Below are 22,125 nucleotides of genomic sequence, written 5' to 3' on the forward strand. Positions count from 1 at the left end.
TGGGAAGGCAAGAGGTTGACATCTGCTGGTCCTTTGCTAACGGGTTCTGGTTTCAAAATGGTTTTCTCCAGAATGTCTCTGGGCTTCCGTCTCTCTTAGCTTCTCTCTCTCAGCTCCTCTTGTTTGTTCTCTCAAGTGTTTCTGGTGGTCCTCTCTTAGCTTCTCTAGGGCAAACTCTGGGCTTCGTTTCTTGGCTTAGCAGCTCCACATGTCTTTCTGTCTGCATCTCTAAGCATCTCCAAGTGTCTGTGTTGGCTCTCAGCTTCTCTTCAAAATGTCTCTCTCAGCTTCATTCTCTGAGCTTTTCCTCTCCATGAGCTCTTAAAGGACTCCAATGATCTAATTAAGAACACCCTGAATGGGCAGGATCACACCTCCATGGAAATGATCTAATCAAAAGGTCTCACCCATAGTTGGCTGGGTCACATCTCCATGGAAACAACCTAATTAAAAGGTTCCACCCTAATTAAAAGATACAAGTCTGCCCCCACAAGATTGCACTAAAGAACATGGCTTTTGCGGAAGACATAATGGATACAAACCAGCACATACACTACGGTGGCGAGGAGCTTTGTACCCCAGAAAAACATATCCTTAATCTTAATCCATTTCTGTAGGTGTGAACCCATTGTAAATAGGACCTTTTGATGAGGTTACTTCGTTAAAATGTGGCCCACCTGAATCAAGATGGGTCTTAATCCGATTACTGAATGCCTTATACGGAAGGCCACAGAGAGAGAAGCATGAGGGAGTGGCCAGAAGCTGGAAGTCAACTGAACCGAGAAGCCAGGAGAGGCCTCCATGTGCAATGCCATGTGACAGAAAAGCCAAGGACCAAAGATCACTGGCAGCAAGACTCAGAACACCATAATCTTCTGGGAGAAAGCATAACCTTGATGACACCTTGATTTTGGACTTCTCCTAGCTTCAAAACTGTGCGCCAATAAACACCCACTGTTTAAGGCAACCCACTGCATGGTATTCACTTCGGTAATCAAGAAATTAAAACACATGCATACACATACATATATACATATGCATACATGTATATGTACATATACATACATAAATATATATTGGCATGTGTGTATATATAAATGCATATGTACATGTATGTGTGTGTGTGTGTGTGTGTGTGTGTGTGTGTGTGTGTGTGTGTGTGTTTGAGCTGAGAGAGGTGCACTAAGCTGCCAGGTATCAAAAGTAGTCGATTAAAGCAACAAGCCAAAATGAAAGTAACAGTCAAGCATCTAATGCTTACTGACAAGTATAAAGCAAGATGCTAACCCAGATAAAGCACCGACTCTCTTTCTGTTCCATTTACCCCCACAAAACAGTGCTGGATGAGAGTGAGGTGGATCAGCACAGAAGTGGGAGATGCCTCACTGCTGAAGGAGCCCTGATCAACAGGCTCCTGCCACTTTGTGAACCCATGGGACAAAGGAAGGGAGGCAGAACTAGGAGTGGAAAACACTGTGTACTGAGTCAGAGTGGAAAAACTGTCCTCAAGGTTCCCCTTCCTCTCTCTGACAAGGAGTTCTGAGCAGAGACACCAGAGGAAGGCCTGTGCTTTGAGCTCCTGATAGAGAGACCTAAAAATGAGGTGCCTGGGCTGGGGATGAAGATACACACAAGAGTGACCCTGGACAGGGGCCTGAGTCCTTGAACACAACTCCATAAGGAGACAGCAACACAACAGATGTGTACCAAATCTGCTGTGGGAAGGGCAGATTTCCCCCATGAGGCCTCTCAGGTCAAGCCTTTCTAATTGCCTATCGTTGGGTTTCAGAGATCACACAGAGGATGCTGGCCAGGAACAGGACAGATATTTAGGTGTTTTGCAACAACTGCTGCAAACATATCAAAAAGAGATTTACATGCCTCTTGAAGAAGAACACTCTATCACCTAGAAAGTAATCTTATTTAAAAAAAAAAAAAAGTGGTGGGGTGGTGGTGGTCCTAAAATGGCATAAGATCCAATTACCAGTTTACAGGAAATATGGAGCATGGAGAACATATTAAACCACCTCAAGGAGGTAATAAAAATCCAGGTTGTAGGGAAACCCTACCAGATGAATGATCTTTTTTTTCAAAAGATATATCAGAAAAGGGAGAGAAAGAAAGATGGCTGAGAAACCTGAAGATTATAAGATACTTTAGAATCATATCTTTAAAAAATGAGGTAATACTAAACTATAATATTTACAGATACACACCTGGGTAATAAAACAATAAAGAAAAGCAAGAAAGTGACTACCATAATAATTAGAATAGTGATTACTCTTTGGGAGGATGGAAGGGGCTGTGTTCAGGTGAGACACTGCATTATATAAACAAATTTTTAAAGATCTATAACACTCAATAATACCATGAAACAGATTATATTCAATAATAGTATGGAGCAGAGTAAAAGTAGAATGCAAAGCCAAAATTCAGAAAGAAAAAATAGAACTTAAATAACATTACTTTTAATTACATCAAAAACTTTTCAAAAATGCTCTCTTAAGCAATGGCCAGGTGCAAAGTTTGCAAACAGTGAATTACAACTAGTGTGAAATGCTTTGTGAGCATAAGCTTGAAATAACTGCCTTGTATAATTTTCAAAATCGCTGAATTGAATTTTATGCTCAAAAAGGGGGGGGGGGGGGGCTAGGTATAAAAAGACCTTAACAAGATTCATTTATATAGGGATAAAACTGAATTTGTAAAAATGGAGAAATTAATACATATCAGCATATTTGCTGAGCACATACTATATGCTAAGAATTATGCTAGGTACTAGCAATGAGAGAAAATGTTTCTCAGATCTAGTACATTTGGTACTGAGCTTTTGTTTTTTGTAAGTTTTAGGCACTTTACCTTTTCCCTGGGGAGCTCTTGAAACTTAATCTTATCTCTCTATCAAACATTGTTCACCTTTCTTTTACTTCATTAACAAATTTCTTGAATGAGTTATCTACACATACTCTCTGTTCTCACCCACATTTATGCTCCAATCTAGTGTTTTCTGTGTCTTACCCCACCACATTACAGAAACGCTTCTCTTAAGTCAAAAATATCCCAATTGTCTGACCTGATGTCCTCTTTTCAGCACTCATGTTCTGTAGCTGTCTCCGGCATGTCAGACATTACTAGGGATGACTGCTCCTTGAAATTCCCATCACTTTGCTTCTATTTCATAATCCTAGTATTTCCTAAACATTTTGCTAGTCACATCAATTCTTGCAACTACCTTCTTGAAGGTTGGTGCTCCTTGAGATTTTGTTCTCTAACTTTTTTACCACTCAACTTAACACACTCCTGTGGTGGATTCAACTATTATCTCTAATGCCCATTATTCACCAAACTCTTAGCTCCATTCAAGACTTCCCTCCCTATCCCTAGACACACAGTTCCAGGTGTCTACTAAGCATCTAATCCTGGGCATCCCCTTGGTACTTCAAATTTAATATATCCAAGGGAGATTCCATTAGCCTTTCCTTTCTCTCACCCATTAACACTGAATCAATTCAGTCGAATTCAGTTGGTGCCCCTCTGAAATGTCAGTCGCATTTGTCCAACCCTCCTTATTACCAGTCTTTATTATCTTTCACTAAGACAGGCAAATGAACTTCTACTTCTTTTGGCTACAGTTTCTCTCCCTCCATCAACTTTCTATCATGATAACAAAGTTGCCCTTCTAAAGCAAAACTTAGATCATATAACTCCCCTGATTAAGACACTTTCATCAGCAAAAAAAAAAAAAAAGTTTCTTTGTTTTGGACATCTCAGTTTCCTCACTTGTAAAATGGGAAAATATACATTTCATGAGACTGTAGAGAGGATTAAATGAGCTACTATAAGAAAAATACCAGAAATATAACAAAGTAATTGCATAACAGATTTCCATTAATTTCTTCTCACCTTTTATTTCATTGGGGCAACATAATAAAAGATATTATGTATGGTGCTAAGAGTTATATGTTGATACTGTCATTTAATCTTCACAACAATCCTATGAGGTAAGTACCATTGTTATCATCTCTACTTTATCGATGAAGAAGCCGTGGCAAAGAGAGGTTGATTATACTGCCAAAGATCACACATCAAAAATCTCAAATTCATGTATAGCTGAGTTCACATTCTCATAGAAAACTAGATACTGCAACTCTCAAAGACAAGAAATTCTCATGACAATGAAATTCATCACTTTTAAGCAACTGAACCAAGGTTTTAAATGAAAGAAAATATTAGAAGATAACACAAATTTATAATGTAGCAATAGAGTAATGTGATGACAGATGACTGGTGTAATTGACACATTTTAAAATTCATATTTTCAACCTAATACTTCTTTTATATCATTAAAATGGCAGTGTGGTTTTTGTGGCAGACCATCCCCAAGACCTACTTGCATCTCACCATTTCTTACAATAATTTGCAAACGCTTCTGCAGCTTGCTTTCCCTTCCTGTCAGGAAATTACAAGCATCAAAAATAAGTAAAAAGCTCTACATTCAACAGGAAAATATTTTGTGGTTAACCTGAAAAAGAATGTGAGCCCAACGGACCACATTTCAACTTCTCTAATATTGAACAACTGCAATGCATTTCTGATGTTTTAGGGAGTTGCAAAAACATCCATGATATTCACACTTGTAAGAATATTCCCATTTTCTCAGTTTCTGAACTATATTTTTAAAAGATTGTACTAAAATCATACAACAACTTATATGTCTAAATACTCTTATTTTCATATTTAAAACTGTAGAAGTATATGGAGTTTTAAGCAATTTACAAACTTTAAAAAGGCAACTGTTAGATGTTAAAGGGTCCCTTCAGGAACCATATCACTTAGAATGAGAACCTAATTTGTTTTTTTAATTGAAAGGAAAACATGGAAAAAAGTCAGTTAAAATTTCTCAGATAGGATAGTGTTTCCAAATATATTCTAAAAGCAGAAACTTTTATTCAAAAAAATTGAGTGTATTATAATTCATAAATCTGATTGAAGCAGAGACAGGAAATCTGGAGCCTCATCAGCGTAGATGCCAAATTAAATCCTACATTGAAGTGACGAATCATGATCCTTAATTTTTTAAATGGAATTTGTCAACAAGTTATTTGGACACCATCTTATCAGTGCATTAAGATATTTAGTGGTTATTTCTGTACATTCTAAATTGATGTAAGATCATCTCAGAGAAAAATGAAAAATGGTACTCGGTTCCATTTGAATTTCAGGAAAGCATTTTCTTGTTTCCAACACTTAACACTTCAGGGATTTTCCACAGCATGAAGAATAGAACAGCATTTCAACTACTATTTACATCAGTTAAAGAGACACTACAACAAATGCTTATATCATTTTAGTACTAAAATAGGTTACTGTGTTTTTTTACCAAATAATTAACACAAAGTTAATCTAACATATCACAGCAGTGGATATCTATCATACTTTTGAACAATGAGCATGTGAACACCCGTCCCTTCCGTTAAGTTTCGGTGAGAGGCCACGGCCCCTCATCCACTATGGTAACTGAAGAGTCAGACACTCCTTCTCTCCACCCCTCTAACGACAAATAGGGCTTGGCTACTTGACTGAGGCTTCACTAATCATATCCTCCCACCCAAGACTTTAAAGTTAGAGGGAGTGAGTTAAAGACCTAAGCAGAACAGAGGAATTAACCATGAAGGCAGTGGCAAGTCTCTAGCAATGATGGTGCAGCATCTGTTCATTTACCCATTGATTCAAGAACTATTTACTGAACACCTACTACATACCTTACTGAGGCACTGATATCAAGAGTCCAGTGACAACAGCAATGTCTTAACCGAGCTATTTCAGTGTTCCTTGCTGTCTCGCAGCCTTAGGCATTTCCAGAACTTGGTTTCTTCCTTCCCATCAATTATGTGAGCTAGCCAAAATCCATTCAATAAATTATTACTTGCTTAATTAGCTACAGACTGTTTCTGTGCTTGAGATCATGAACTCAGGGCATACACTATGAAGACCTAAGCCAGACACTTCATCAGTGCCTTTCTCCCACTTTTAATGATCTACAGGACATGTGTCATTTGGCAGCACACAGATTTACAACATATGATATTTGGTCCCCAAAATAACTCCGTGAGATGGTAATTGTAACACCTGTTCAGTCTAAATGAATGGCAGTAGCTGAGGTTACGTGGCCAGTGAGGTCCGGGTTTGAGCAGCAGTCCAGGACTCAGAACAGCAAATCCTTGGCCTGAACATGCCACTTCTTCCCTATTGGCTCTTGGCACACTAAATCACATATTTATATGTGCCCCTGTCTCTTCTCTTCTGCATTTACCATTCAAGAACATCTCCTGCCATCCCAATTAGACCTCACATTTTAAATCTAACCTCAATCTTCCATAACTTGATGAGAGGTTTCAATTTATTTTGAACCGTTTTGCACACATCCACTCCAATGTAACAGAAGTAAGGTACAGAAAACAAAATGGCATATCATTAGATTCCCCAGTACAGGAACCAGTTAAATTTTGAAATGAATTATTTCAAAACTATTTTAAAATTATTTTAGCAGCAAAAATATGTTAGGAAATAATGAGAGGAAATCTTAAGTAGAACCCCCTTTCCCCCAACACACACACACAATATGTAAGACAGATAAATATTTTGCTGCTCTGAGTAAAGACTGGACAGGATGTGCAGCTTCTTCGTCCCTATATCTTCTCTCCCCACTATCCCTTAACGTTACTACATTGTATGAAATAAAATTTTGTAAAAGAAATGGCTTTCATAAAAGAAGAGTCAAGCACAAGGTCCTTGGGACCAACTAATTCATGATGAGAACTTATGAGTGCCTAATATAAACTGAAAGCATGAGCCACCACTTTGGAACTTCTCCAAGATGCAGGTGCTTATACCTTGATGTCTGTCCTTGGGATTTAGACCTCTGCCAGTGGTTCATATCCCTCAATATCAACTTCCGAGGTGCTAAAAATGCAGATACCCAGGTCTTCATCCATGGATTTTGACTCTATAGATCTAGATCAGGCTCAGAAATACACATTACCACACACCCAAGTGATCATTATCAGGTCTCATGTAAAATGCCTCCCTCTCAGGAAGGGCTTTCCTTACTGTCCTTTCTAACATTGCTCTCCCAACGGTTACTATCTATCACACTACTTCGATTTATTTTCTTTCCAGCACTTAGCATTGTCTGACATTATCTTTTAAATTAATTTGTTACTTATGTATTCATTGCTTGTCCCCACTGGAAAGTAAACTCGATTACATTGCAGTGTGGGAAGAAGTAGGGGGATGGGAAGAAGGATAACTCTGCCTTATTCACTGCTGAATACCAAGTTCTCAGAACATTTTTGTTGAGCTGATTTGAATAATGGAAGCACCCCACCCTGCCCCAGAATAAAGTCTTTTAAATACTAAGTCTATATGCCCAACCTCATTTCTCTAGATAGATAGGCCATCTTGCCTTGGACTGAAGGTTCAGGCTTACTAACACTCTGTCCCAGGAAATATATAAGGAATCCTAGGCAGGAAGCATTTAAGGAGATATGCAGGAAATTATATAAGAAGCTCCTGTTTTATGTAGTTGATTCATTCAGTAGCCAAAACTTGTTCAGTATTTTTCTATGCAATAGGGGATACAGAATTAAATTAAAAATTGTTCATGTTGGCAGAGGAGATATGACTTAGATATAAGTAACAACAATTTAGATTGACTGCAAAAAATTCTGCATATTTTATAAAATACCCTAACTTGAGCTCTAAATCACAGGCAATGAAGCAATATTGTAAAAGTGTTAATTCTTCCCAAATAAATCTACAGATTCAATGCAAAAATCAGTCACCTTTCCCAAAGTACTTTTTTATAGAACTTGATTCCCCAAAAAATCTACATGGAAAAGCAAAATTCCAAAAAAATAGAATAGCTTGTTAAAAAGAGAGCAGAGGTATAAAGATATATTATGATGTTTTAAAAGTTAATAATGTGCTACTGATGCTGGAAAGGAACAAGAAATTAATAGAATAAAACAGGCAGAATTTTTCAAATTGCAAGTCAAAACTGCTAATGGGTCATAAAATCAACTTAGTAGTTATAATCAGATCTGTTTTTTAATGAATTAGGAGAGAAGAGAAATTATTAGAGTGCATCACACCTATTAAGTGTAGGTGTTACTTAATGTTTGTTGCTTTGTTTCAGTGTAAGTCTGTGTGTATGTGTAGAAGAATTGTGCCCCAAGTTACAAGGTAAAATTTATTTCTTACTTTGGGTAGTATCATAAGAAGTTTGAAAAACACTGGAATAGTCAGTACAGAAACAGAATAGCCTCTGAGAGGCTGGATTATGATCTGAGTGGTATTTTAAAGCAGTAGGAAAAAGATTTATTGAGTAAAAGGTTTTGAAACATTGGTTAACTCTATAAAATAATAACATTAGATCCCTAACCCACACAACACACAAAAATATATTCCAGATGGGTTAAAAACCTAGGATGAAAACCCTTATGAAATCAATACAAGAAAAAACATATAATGAAACTTCTTCATAATAAAAGATACCATATAAAAGTTAAAGACAAGAAGGAGAAAATGTTTGCAACTTCTATAAAAATACAGAATTAGTATCCAGAATTTATAAGTACCTCCTTTAAATCAATTAAAAATATAAACCCAATAGCAAAATGGATAAATACTGTTAACAGAGAAACAAACACAGATAGACACACATACAAGTAAGTCCAATCCCAAAAGTACTCAGAAAATGCAAGTTAAAACAATTATATACCTCTCTCATGTGTCATGCTGTCAAAGACAGGAGTGTTAAGTAATATTAAATAACACCTAACATTAAGTAACACCTACACTTAATAGGTGTGTTACACTCTGATAATTTCTCTTCTCTCCTAATTCATTAAAAAACAGATCTGATGATATTGAGAAGTCTATACTCAAATATACTCCAAAGGTGGGGGGTGAAGGGGCAAATTGAACAGATACTTTGAAGGGCAATTTGGAAGTATATATTAAAATTAAAATGCACACAATTCCTAACTCAGCAATTCTATTTTATGACATTTATTCTTGAGGAACAATCACAATTATTACCAGATAGGAATATATAAAGGAGTATTTATAGCTGCATGGATTATTATAGAAAAAAATATGAGCAACCTATGATACATCAAGAGAAAATATCTAAACTGATATATTTATGCAATGCACATCAGTAGAAGAAACAAGCTAAATCCGTATGTAATATGGAAAGATGTCCAAAATCTAATTTATATTAACCATTGATATTAAAGAATACCAAACAATACTATATAATTTCTGTGGAGATGTACATATATATTTAAGCACAGAAAAGGAACACACATTTAACTTGGGTTACCAATGGAAAAGGGGAAAGAGGGCAAAAAGAGAAGTGGTGGGTGTCAAGCGGTCTTTGACCTCATTCCCAGAAGTCCTAATGGGATATTTTTCAAACCTGCTTTGCCTTTTTTGATAACATAGTGCTCTTTTTCCATGATTTTGATTTCATCTTCTTTGCCCCTACCTAGTATTTCTCAGATCTGAAGTTTTGAGATATCTAATCCCACTGCTCCTTAGCTGACTGACTGTGAATGAGCTGCTTCATTGTTTCTTGTAATTCTGTCTTGGTCTTAAGTAGAGACTGCATAGCCAGGGTGGACAGTGTATCCTGCCTAAGTACAACCTACCGGTCATCATTTTTAACCTATTTCTGAGCTGGGAGGCTCCTGTATAATTCAGGCAATGTAAATTAGAAATCTAAATCTGCATAAGGGCAGGCCTTTTTCATCGACTACTCAGGGGAGTCTTTTCTTTTTAATGTAGAATAAGGCTGAAAAAAAGAGAAGCCAACTGGCATCTCCTTGGGCTAGTTTGATTTTTTTTTTTTTTTCTTTTTTTCCTAGGTAAACTCTTTCACTGTGTTTATAGCCTTCAAAGGATAGCTTTCTGAGATTTTTCAGTTCCAACTCCCCTCCTTGCATGGACTCAAAGCCTTGACTTTTATACTTCTGTGGCTCTTAAAACCCAAGGGCCTAGCTGTGTAAATAAGGAAACCTCACACAACACTTCACAGGTTTGCTGCCCTGGTCAAAGGTATTAGCCACTAGAAACCATCTTTACCTTTTTGTGCACTTAGCTCTATATTCAAAAGAATGTTTGCTATGTTTTAGCCATAAATTACAGGTGTGGCAGGAGGGTTTTCAGATTCCCTAATTTACTATATTGCTGGAAATAAAATAATGCTTTAATATTAGAAAAGAATGAAGTTATTTTTACTTATGTAACTAAAAATTAATAAAAATGTTTTAAGTGCATACCAGAGAAACAGAAACAGAACTTCTCCATCTGTGCTTTATTGACCGTTCAGCTGTTTGCTTAGATCTCAAAGCTAGGGAGAACGGGAACATCAGCAGGAGGGAGGGAAGAGACTGGAATACTGGGCCAGGTTCCTTGCCTCATTTACGATAGGGTTGCTGGTCTCTGTTACTCAGCACCACCATCTAATTTTTTGTTGAGATTCTTTATTAAATGTTAAGAACCATGTGATTTATTAAATTATGTATCTTCCCATGATGAAGGAATGGGAAGCCGTTGCAAGGTTAGCCTTTTAGGTGACGTGCAGTGGGTCTCAACTGGGGAGAATTCTGTCCCCCAAGGTACCTTTGCCAACGTCTGGAGACATTTTTGGTTGTCACAACCTGGGGAGTACTACTCACATCTAGTAGGTAGAGGCCAGGGATGCCGCTAAACATCATACAATGCCCAGAAAAGACCCCCAAAACAAAACAAGGAATTATTCAGACCAACATGTCAGCACTGCTGTCAAACAGCAGTTGCCTGCACCTACTGCTGCTTGTGGTGCTACGGGAGATTACTCTTCTACTCCTCTTTCTCACTGTCTGTGACTGTTAGGATTCATTTTTTTCCCAATGAAAATCAAAAGAGCCTTTACATCAGATATGATAACTGGTAGTACATCGTAAACTTATGCACCTCTTTTGGGCCTCTCTAGGATCTTCTCTTAAACAGTGTCTAAACACAAATGAGAAGGGACTCTCACTTCTTTTAAAAACTGTTCTCTATGTCGTTGACCCAGCACCTGATACTGGGACCTGAGTGGCTCTAACCCAGACTTGTTGCTGCCTGGGTCCTGGCAACCTGGCTGCTTGTTCTTACCTTGACAAATCTTCCCAAGCCCTACGCTGTGCCTTTACCTGCATATCTGCACCTCCAGTGTCTACTTATTTAAGCTCCTTGCCTGACTGCTCAGGACCTTGCCAGCATAGTTATTTGGGTCTCAACCTGGTAAATAAAATGTGCCACTGAGTCAGTGTGGAGAAAGCCTGTGCCAACATTATCAGGCTGGTCAAGAAGGCTGCTGGCTGAAGTTCTGATTGTAAACTTTTTTGTTAAACTGTAATGCACTGGTTAAGATATCACACCCTAAAATATGCATAGTGAAGGAAAAGAATAAAAGTATCAATACAGAAGTACTCTAATTGCTGTAATAACAAACAATGAATTCCAAATATTGATGTCGGGAAATATACCACAGTGATGTAAAAATAGTCTGTTTTCTTAATCATGTCAATTATACTTTCACAAATATAGTCATTATCCCAGAAAATGCAATTTCTAAGACTAAAACAGAAATAAGACAATTAAAATAGTTTTTGTTTGCATATTTTTTGAGTATATCATTTCAAAACTAATGTGTGTCCCTAAAACAGGCGTGACTATTATTATAATACTGTTAAAAGAAATAAATAACTGGGCATTAAGAAAGGCTGAAGAGCGTAATGGTTAAAAGCATGGATTCCAGCCCCAAACTGCCTGGGTTCAAAACTCAGCCATGACCTACCACCTGTCTGCCCTTGGTCAGTTCTCTTAATCTCTTTGTGCATCTCTTTCCTCACCTGTGAATTACAAATAATAATAGGACGTACATCTCAGAGTCTTTATGAAAATTAAATTAAGTTATATTTCCAAGGAGACATATGGTATTAGTAAACACCATTGTGTTTTCTGAGTGAATAACCAGCAAAATTTTAAACAGAAAATAAGTAAACAACTAGACTTTTGTGAATCAAAGGTCATGCCTTTATTTACAAAGGCTATGACCCTTTGCTTCCCAGTTTCAAGCATCTTTGGGTATGTGTGAAGAGCTGGGCCATTGTTGTCAGTCTGGTCGAAAAATTTCAACTCATCCTTATTATGTTTGAATCTTTCTGCAAGAAACATTTAATCCTAACAGAAATCAATTTCTAAAATGTCACATGGAAAGAGAAAAGCATAAGTATCAATTGAGAAATGTTATAAGTGTTGTTTACTGATAAACATGAGCAATGATACAAATCATAAGTGGCACATATTGAGTAAACAATGACAGGACAATGTGAAAACATTACACTCACAAAGTAGATGAAATATCCTAGTGATAGCAATAAGAAGAAAGGCTATTGTTACTGCTAATTATAAGTACATCTGCAAATTTAAATTCTACATTTAAGGAAAGGCAATTTATAAGACCAAACTTTTTGATGAGAAGGCAACTATCTGGTTTACAGCTCAAAGATTCACTGTTCCAAATGAATGACATTTCTTTCTTTTTGTTAAATAAAAACAAATCTAGACTTAAATAAGGAGAGACTAATTTAAAAAGACTGTTCTTATAGCAAAAGCTCTCTGAACTGAGGGTCTGCAATCACCTCAAAATCAAACAGGATAGGCCTCTCACCTTTCTCACCTTTTGTCTTTGTGAGAGTGCCCGCAAGTTCCTATCATATGTGTACCTAGTAAGTTTTCGGCCTGCTTACTCCACGCTGTGCTGTATCCCTGAATTCTTTCTCACAGCATGGCCAAGAACCTGCAAGCCAAAGTCCAGCAACATAATTTGGTGAGCCAGCCAGGAGACACTACTCTCTGACCATCTGGACTGGTGAGTCATGACTATAGACCGGGAGGCTTAGCCATGTGCTTTCACTTTTTCTTCTTGTTTGGCTCAATATTTTCCTTTCCTATGTCCTCATGCAACACTGTGTCTCTAGGAATCTGGGGACTCTGTTCCTGCTCTCCCAGGACATAACCTCGGTTCACTCTGAGCCTCCAGCTCCCTCCTTATGGTGAACAGAGCCCATCTTCATGCTGTGTAGATCCAAGGAGGCTCAGGGTGGTGGGTGATAACTGCCTTTGGGACCTGACTGGGGGCTTTTCCCTGTGTCAAGCAGAAGTCCGATGAGATTTATCTCTCTCTCCCTCTCTCTCTCTCTCTTTCTCCACCCCCCCCCTCGGGTCTCTGAAACTTCCCCATACTCTCTCCTTTACTCCTCTCTGGGGACCCACACCCTTCATCCCAATGGATCTGTTCCTCTTTTCACTTCTTTGACAGAGATTCTCTTCCCTGCTTCCATAAGAGTCTTCCTCTCTCTCCTCTATCTGGCTTTCAATGCCTTCTGAGACATTTGAACTTTTGTTAACACAGGATTCTGGGCTAAGGATTCTTGTACTAAACAAGGTGTTCTCTTTAATATTCTAGAGAGTCACCCCTGGTTTATGCACATGGGAATTAGGTACTTTCCAACAGGAGAGTCTCCCCTCCAGATATTAATTTATTGAGATGCTTTGTGGCAGAATGTAAAGCTTCTCTTCTTGTAGAGCATGCTCACATTTAGTCCTCTGAAACAGGAAACATAGAGGAAAAAAGTATTCCCAGGAGCACTGTATAGAGTTCTCTCAGGTGGGGCAAGTGCTCCCACCTTGGGAACATAGGTCTAGACATCTCCTGGGGAGGAACATCCAGGGGACGCCTGGTGACTTCACTCCCTGTGTTACCAAAGCATTGGGCCAGTGGGAAGGCAGGGTGGGGTCAGAGTCCCTGACTTGTGTTTGGAAATGCCCCAGAAGCATAGGTCCAGAGAAGTACAAGGTTTGAGTCCCAACTCCTCAAGGGCATTGTCCTGGAATTCTTCTGGGCAAGGACAGGGTTAAAGTCCCTGACCTGTGTCTGTAAGTTCATTTATTTCCTTTCCAGAAGAAATGGGAAATGCCAAAAGACTATAAGCTCAAAGATGGGGAAGCACAGCCCTCCAATGGGACTCTCACATGCATTACTATCCACCAGCCTGTAAAAAACAAGGAAAGTAGACAGAAATTCCTATGCCCAGATGTTTATGGCTGGCTATCAAAACAAGGACCTGAGAAGGACTTGTTGCTTGTGTTATGCCCATGTTCAATTTCCGTTAGAGAAAAACATCTTCTTGGTGATCCCCTTTTAAAACCTGCTTTCTAAAAGGCATGAAAAATGTACCACCAAGCCAGTTAATTGTAATAAACTAAGGGAGATCATTCAGGACAAAGAGAAAAACTCAGCCCTGTTCCAGAGGAGGTTAATGGAAGCTCTAAGAAGTTTACTAACGTAAGCCCAGATTCCCAGGAAAGTCAGATTTCACTGGGCACCCATTTCATTAAACAGTCTGCTCCAGACATTCAGAGAAATCTGCAAAAGCTCTCCATGGGCCTGCAAATTCCCCCTAATGACCTGTTAAAAACTACCTTTTCTGACTTTGACAATCAAGACAAGGCCAAGGAGGTGGAGAGAGCAGAGAGGTAAGCAAAAGACCAGGGAACAGGCTCAACTTATTATAGATGCTCTTAAAAGCACCCTGTCCCATCAAGGTCACCCGAATTGTGGCTCCAAGCCTCAAGGGCCTTGCTTCAACTGTGGGTCAGAGGGCAGCTGGCAGAGTGCTTGAAACCTCAAGGCAACCCTTGACCTCGGCACCCACCAGAGTCTTGCCCCAAGTGCCACCAGCATAGGCACTGGGCCCCGGAACAGCACCATCCCCTGGGGGGGGGGAGGGAAACAGCCCCCAAAGCCCCCAAAGCCCTGCTCACAGAAAGTGAAGAAGACTGAGGGTGCCCAAGGCCACTTATGGCTCTGCTGACTTCACATCTGACCCTCAACCTCGAGGAACCTTGGGTGACACTCGACATGGCAGATAAGATTACTAATTTTTTAATTAATACTGGAGCCATTTCCTCTGTCCTAGACTGCCACCCTGGACCTACCTCCACTCAGACTTGCCTAGTGATGGGAGTTGACAATAAAGCCAAAACTAAGACCTTCACTAGCCCTCTCCTTTGTAGGCTTGCGGACACGCTGGTGTCCCAACAATTTCTCATTGTCCCTGAATGACCCAAACCTCTTCTAGGGAGGGATCTTCCTCACTCCCTGGGGGCCATGTTAAGACTAGTAAACCCAGCTAGTGTTTACCCCTTGTTTGCCCCTAGGCCCCCTACTAGATCCAGGCCTCTCAATATCCCAAAGGAGATACCTCAGCAAATAAACCCATCTGTATGAGATGATGGTATCCTGGGGCTAGCCTGACAAATAGCACCTGTCTGCATTCACATTCTCAGTCCTAGATCTTAAAAACACATTTTTTTTGTATCCTTCTTCATTCTGACTCTCAATAACTTGTTGCTTGTAAATGGCAGGGACTTTATAATAAGATTCCTGCCCTGTTCACTTAGATAGTGCTACACCAAGGGTTTTGAAACAATTCCCATATCTTTAAAAATGCCTCAGCAGCAGACCTTACTGACATCCAACTGCCTCAGAGCACAGTCTTACAATGTTAATTTTGTGAACTAACATATTCCTAGTAGGAAAGTGAGTTCTGTTTATAGTCACTTCTGACTTCAAGGAGTTATAGTTTATAAAAATGAATTCTTTACAGCAGGCCTGTACAACACAGGGGTGGTATATGGGAGCTCTGTATCTTCTGCATGATTTTTCTATAAACCTATAACTTCTCTTATTAAAAAAGTAATTTAAGCATTAACTCCTTGTTCTCTACCACCACTCCATCCCCTGGTGACCTATATTCTAGATTCCAGCACTATAAACTTGCTTATTCTGTTATTTCATATCAGTGAGGTCATAAGATATTTGTCCTTTTGTGTCTGGCTTATTTCACTCAACATGGTATCTTCAAGGTTCATCTATGTTGTTGCATGTATCAGAACTTCATTCCTTTTTATGGCTGAATAATACCCCATTGTGTGTGTGTGTGTGTGTGTGTGTGTGTGATAAACAAAACCACATTTTGTTTATCCATTCATTGGTTGATGGACATTCGGGTTGCTTCCATCTTTTGGCAATTGTGAATAATGTCACTGTGAAAATCGGTGTGAAAATATCTGTTTGAGTCCCTGCTTTCAGTTCCTTTTGATATATACTCAGAACTGGGATTGCCTGGTCAAATGGTAATTTTATGCTTAACTTTCTGAGGAACTTCTAAACTGTTTTCCACAGCAGCTGCACCATTTTTCATTCCCACCAACAATGAATGAATGTTCCTATTTTTCTATATCCTCTCCAACACTTGTTATTTTCCATTTTTTAATAGTAACCATTCTAGTGGGTGTGAAATGGTATGACATTGTGGTTCTGATTCAGATTTCCCTAATGGCTAATGATGTTGAATATTTTCTCATGTGCTGTTTTTGGTCATTTGTATATCTTCTTTGGAGATGTGTCTATTCAAGTCCTTTGCCCGTTTTTTTAAATGAAATTTTATTGAGATATACTCATATACCACATAATGCATTCAAAGTATGCAATCAATGGCACACAGTATCATGATACAGTTGTTCATTCACTGCCACAATTTTCAAGCATTTTCATTACTCCAAAATAAAAAAATATATATAAAAAATAAAAAAACAAATTAAAAAGAACACCCAAACCATCTCATATCCCTTATTGCCCCATCTATTATTTATATATATATTTGTCATTATTTTATTACTCATCTGCCCATACACTGGTTAAAGGGAGTGTCAGTCACCAGGTTTTCACAATCACATAGTCACAGAATAAAAGCTACGTAGTTAAACAATCATCATCAAGAATCAAGTTTTCTGGATTATCATTCAACAGACTCAGGTATTTCCTTCTAGTTATTCTAAGACACTAGAAACTAAAAAGGAATATCCACATAATGTGTAAGAATAACCTCCAGATTGACCACTCGACTCTATTTAAAATCTCTCAGCCACTGAAACTTTATTTTGTTTCATTTCTTTTCCGTCTTTTGGTAAAGATGACATTCTCAATCCCTTCATGCCAGGCAAGCTCTCAATCTTAAAACTTGCCCCTTATGACATTTATTTCTATAATAGCAAAACTAAGCCTACTTATAATTAATGCCAAGAGTCACCACCAGAGAACCTCTCTCGTTGCTCAAATGTACTCTCTCTCTCTCTCTAAAACAAACCTTACAAATAAACTGACTACCTTTCTCCTTACCTGGAACATGACTTCCAGGAATGTGTGTCCCTAGCAATGTGAAACATAACTCCCAAGGCAGAGCATGGCCCTTGCATCATAGGATGCCAAGACCCAACCGACAGTGTTTCTGAAAACTCAAAGGAATACCCCGAGCTCTACCTTGTTCCTGCTTATGTTCAGACTGTGTGTGCCAGTTGGATGTATTATGTCTCCCAAAACACCACGTTCTTTAATGCAATCTTGTGGGGGCAGATGTATTAGTGTTGATTAGGTTGGAATCTTTGGATTAGGTTGTTTCCAAGGAAATATGACCCATCCAACTGTGGGCAATACCTTTGATTAGACTGTTTCCATGGAGGTGTGGCCCCCGCCCATTCACCATGGGTCTTGATTAGTTTACTGGAGCCCTGTAAGAGCTCAGACAGGAGCTCAGTGCTGCAGCTGAGAGAGATATTTTGGAGATGGCCATTGAAAGCAGACTTTTGCTGGCCCAGAGTTTGCTCTGGAGAAGCTAAGAAAGATGAAGCCCAGAATTTGCCCTAGCATATGCTAAGATAGGATCCCCAGGTGCTTGGAGAGAAATGTCCTGGGAGAAAGAACCAAGAAAGTACAGGAGCTGAGAGAGGAGCTGGAACACAAGCCAGGATCAGCAGGTGCCAGTCACGTGTCTTCCCAGCTAACAGATTTTCTGGACGTCATTGGCCATCCTTCAGTGAAGGTACCCTATTGTCGACACCTCAGCTTGGACATTTTTATGGCCTTAAGGCTGTAACTTTGTAGCCAAATAAACCCCCTTTATAAAAGCCAATCCATTTCTGGTATTTTGCATAATGGCAGCCTTAGCAAACCAGAACACCATGTATACAATTTCTCACCCAGTTTGTTTCTTCCAGATGAGAAGCCTTTCACAACAAACTTCTCCTCACCAGACGCTAAGCTCCTGTTCCCCACACTCAACCAGCCACCCTCAGTAGCACAGCCAGATACTTCTATGCTCCCACACGTAGGGCCCACGACGCACTGATGGCTTGAAGCAGTTACAGATGATGGACCATTGGCCCAAATTCCTTTAAGGTTAACGGGAGTTAGAAGTCTCTGAGGGGGAAATGAGACAGGGTTAGAATTAGGGAGGTGGCTTGGCTGAGCAAAGGGCAAATTCCCAAAAGTAGTCAGACCTCAAGGAGAAAGAAATCACCTGAAGTCAAAGGGCCCAAACCTGAGAGAGGCACCTATGGAGAAGGGTGGAGGGAACTGACTCACCAAATGCACCCTCTACCATCAGGCAACACCCCGGAGAGAAGAGAGGGAAAGAGAAAGCTCCAAACAAAGAAGGGGGTGGTGGTTAAGTAAAGCTAATCTATAAAAGCAAATGGCCCCACACTGCCAGGGCCTCTCACCTTTCTCTGTCTTTGCAAGAGTGCTGGCATGTTCCTCTCAGATGTGTAACATAAATTTTCTGCCTACTTACTCTAAAAAATTTTAAAAAATTAAACACAATAAACAAAGATATTTCCTTTATATGGAGGGAAAAACAGACAAGGAAGATCATTTGAAGGGAAAATTGGGCAAATGCACGGGAGTAAGCAGACAGCATTATCATCACTGCCCACAAACTGTTGAGAAGGGATTATGTTGCATTTTTGTGCTTATTCAGACTTGGAGCAAGCTTGTTCAGGGGCCTGCTGGGAGAACAGAAACCTAACTGAAGTTTGGGCAAGCCAAGGCAGCAGATAAATAATGGGTAGATGTAACCTTGATCACTTTGTAAAAGAAAGAATATTGTTCTCAATAGCACTACTAAAATAAAAGAGAAGTTAGGATTTAAATCCTCCAAACAGGTTAAGTAAGTGTTTATCCAGACTGGCATCAATAAAAAAGACCATGCTTTGCTCTCATCCTAGTACCTGACTGTTTTGCAGGCCACAGCTGTTCAGGGTAAGTGAAGGGTGCACAGCTGCCAACATTGCCAGGTTGGTCAAAGAATCTGTAAACTTATGTTTTCATATGAATCTCACTTAAGGAAATGTTTCATCCTAACAAAGGAAACCAACAACTGGAACATACAAAAAGAAAAAAAAAAAAGTAATAACACAGGAGTTGTTCTGGTTTGCTAGAGCTCCTGTTATGCAAAATACCAGAAATGAACTGGTTTTTAAAAAGGGGGGTTATTTGATTACAAGTTTACAGTCCAAAGGCCATGAAAATGTCCAAATTAAGGCATCAACAAGAGGTAATACCTTCACTGAAGAATGGCCGATAGCATCCAGAAAAACTCTGTTAGCTAGGAAAGCACATGGCTGGCATCTATTGATTCTGGGTTGTGTTTCAGCTCCTCTCAGCTCCTGTGCATTCTTGGTTCTTTCTCCCAGGATGTTTCTCTCTAAGTGCCTGGGAGTTCTGTCTTAGCTTATCCCAGGGCAAACTCTGGGCTTCATCTGTTAGCTTAATATCTCCAAACATCCTTCTGTCTGCATCTGCAAGCATCTCCAAGGGTCAGTGTCAGTGTCAGCAATTAGTTTCTCTTCAAAATGTCCCCCTCAGCTGCTCTCAGGTCCTTCTGTTTGTGAACATTTTTATAGGACTCCAGTGATTAAATCAAGACCCACCCTGAATGAGCAGGGTCCATAGCTCCATGGAAATAATTAAATCAAATGTTTAGCCCACAGTTGATTAAGTCACATCTCCATGGAAACAATCAATAGATTCCAGCCTAATCACTGATACACCTGCCCCCACAAGATTGTATTAAAGATTATGGCTTTTGGGGGGACATAATATATCCAAAATGGAACAGGAGTATTTTAATTACTTTTTTAACAGTAAGAATGAACCCCATATAGTTATATGGAGACTTTGGGAAGAAAGAGGAGTTGCACAAAGCCATAAAAATATACTACCAAAAAGCTCAATACTGAGGCTGCAACTCTAACTCAATGCCACAGGCAATGTTTACCATCTTTGGACTGAAACAAATATTAAAATAAAAATGTGGGGAAATTCTGGATAAGATGGTGGAATAGGGACCTCTGAGACTCAGTCATTCCACCAAAACAGCTAATAAACAAGCAGGAAATATCAGAAACAACTGTTCTGAGGTTCTAGAGGTGAGAAGAAAACTGTATTGCATCCGGGAAGAGCAGTAGGAAAAGGATAATAACCTATGGTGAAAAAGAGAGAGTTGCTTTCCCCACACAGTGGGCTGCCTTAGTGTCCACTCCCTGGCTGGCTCGGTGGGGACATAATAATCTTCTTCCTTAAGAACAGGGGTGGGCACAGCAATCACTGAGTACAGCATTTGATTAGCAAATCTGGATTGCCGGGTCGCAGCTCTGAGCTAGTGTTTCAACCCACCCCAGACAAAGGCAGTAGCAGGCATCATTTCAACCCCACCCAAGACAGGGGCAGAGGAGGTGATTTAAAGACAACAGCCCTTTCTCAGGGATTCACAGGATGGTTAGCTGGAGGAAGTCACAGATTTGGGAACCAATCAAAGAGGCTTTTCATGCCCTTCCTGCACCCTCCCAAGGGAAATCTGGAACAGTCTGCATCCCCTTCATAGGTTCCTGACCCTGTCTGGGCTGGGATATACTGACTGGGAAAGTCCTCTCCAGGGTGACCATACTCCCAGAATTTGCTCTCCAGGCAAAAGCAGCTAGGGACTGTGAAATGAGTGTAAAAACAAGAGGGGCAAAACAAAAACAATCAGAACAGATCAAGGCTCCCAGAGAAATAACAGAGGAAAGGATGCTTTCTCCAGGAGGTGAAATAATTGCAAAAAAAAAAAGTGCAATCATAAAAATTGCACCACATATCCAGGGCAAGAATCAGATGAAGAAGAGCTGAAAAAATCTGATGAGTTAAACATGGAGTATTCTAAAGGTAAAGAATAAGGATGACTCAAAGAAGAGCCGTAACACAAAGTCAGTCAACAATAAAACCCCAGAAAAGAAAGAGAAACTAACCTTCAGAGTAAACTCATCAAGATAATCAGATGCCTAGACATCAGAAAAAAAATTACAAGCCATACTAAGAAACAGGAAGATATGACTCAGTCAAGGAAACAAATTAAAACTTCAGAGAAGACAGAATTTGGACAAAATCAAAGATGTTCAAACAAATCTCTTAAACCAATTCAAGGAGATGAAGGAAAATATGCATAAAGAGATAATGGATATTAAGAAGAGACTGGTGAGCATAAAGAAAAATTTGAAAGTATAAAGGAACATAACAGAAATAATGGGAATGAAAGAAATAATAGAAGAAATTAAAAATACACTAGAGGCATATAAGAGCTGATTTGAACAGGCAGAAGAAAGAATCAGTGAACTAGAAGGCAGGAAAATAAAAATTTTACAGACAGGAGAAGAGATAGGGAAAAGACAAACCCAATTAAAAACTGGGCAAAACACTTGAATAGACATTTCTCCAAAAAGGAAATACAAATGGCTACAAAGCACATGGAAAGATGCTCAACATCACTAGTGATTAGGGAAATGCAAATCAAAACCACGATGTGTTATTTCACAGTCACTAAAATGACCACTGTTCTAGTTTGCTAATGCTGCCGGAATGCAGAACACCAGAAATGGATTGGCTTTTCTAAAATGGGGTTTATTTGGTTACACAGTTACAGTCTTAAGGCCACAGAGTGTACCTGGTAATGCATCAACAACTGGGTAGCTTCACTGGAGGATGGCCAATGGCATCTGGAAAACCTCTGTTAGCTGGGAAAGCATGTGGCTGGCATCTGCTCTGGAGTTCTGGTTTCAAAATGGCTTTCTCCCAGGACATTCCTCCCTAGG

General features: G+C 39.3%; 1 protein-coding gene across 3 annotated transcripts in view; it reads right to left on the bottom strand.

Moving 5' to 3' along the window:
- The window catches only part of EMB (embigin), a 60,797-nt gene that overhangs the window by 21,278 nt on the left and 17,394 nt on the right, over positions 1 to 22,125 (bottom strand). The gene's annotated exons all lie outside the window — the stretch shown is intronic.

Source organism: Choloepus didactylus, chromosome 11 (genome assembly GCF_015220235.1).
Source record: "Choloepus didactylus isolate mChoDid1 chromosome 11, mChoDid1.pri, whole genome shotgun sequence".
In the NCBI taxonomy this organism is placed as follows: Eukaryota; Metazoa; Chordata; class Mammalia; order Pilosa; family Megalonychidae; genus Choloepus; species Choloepus didactylus.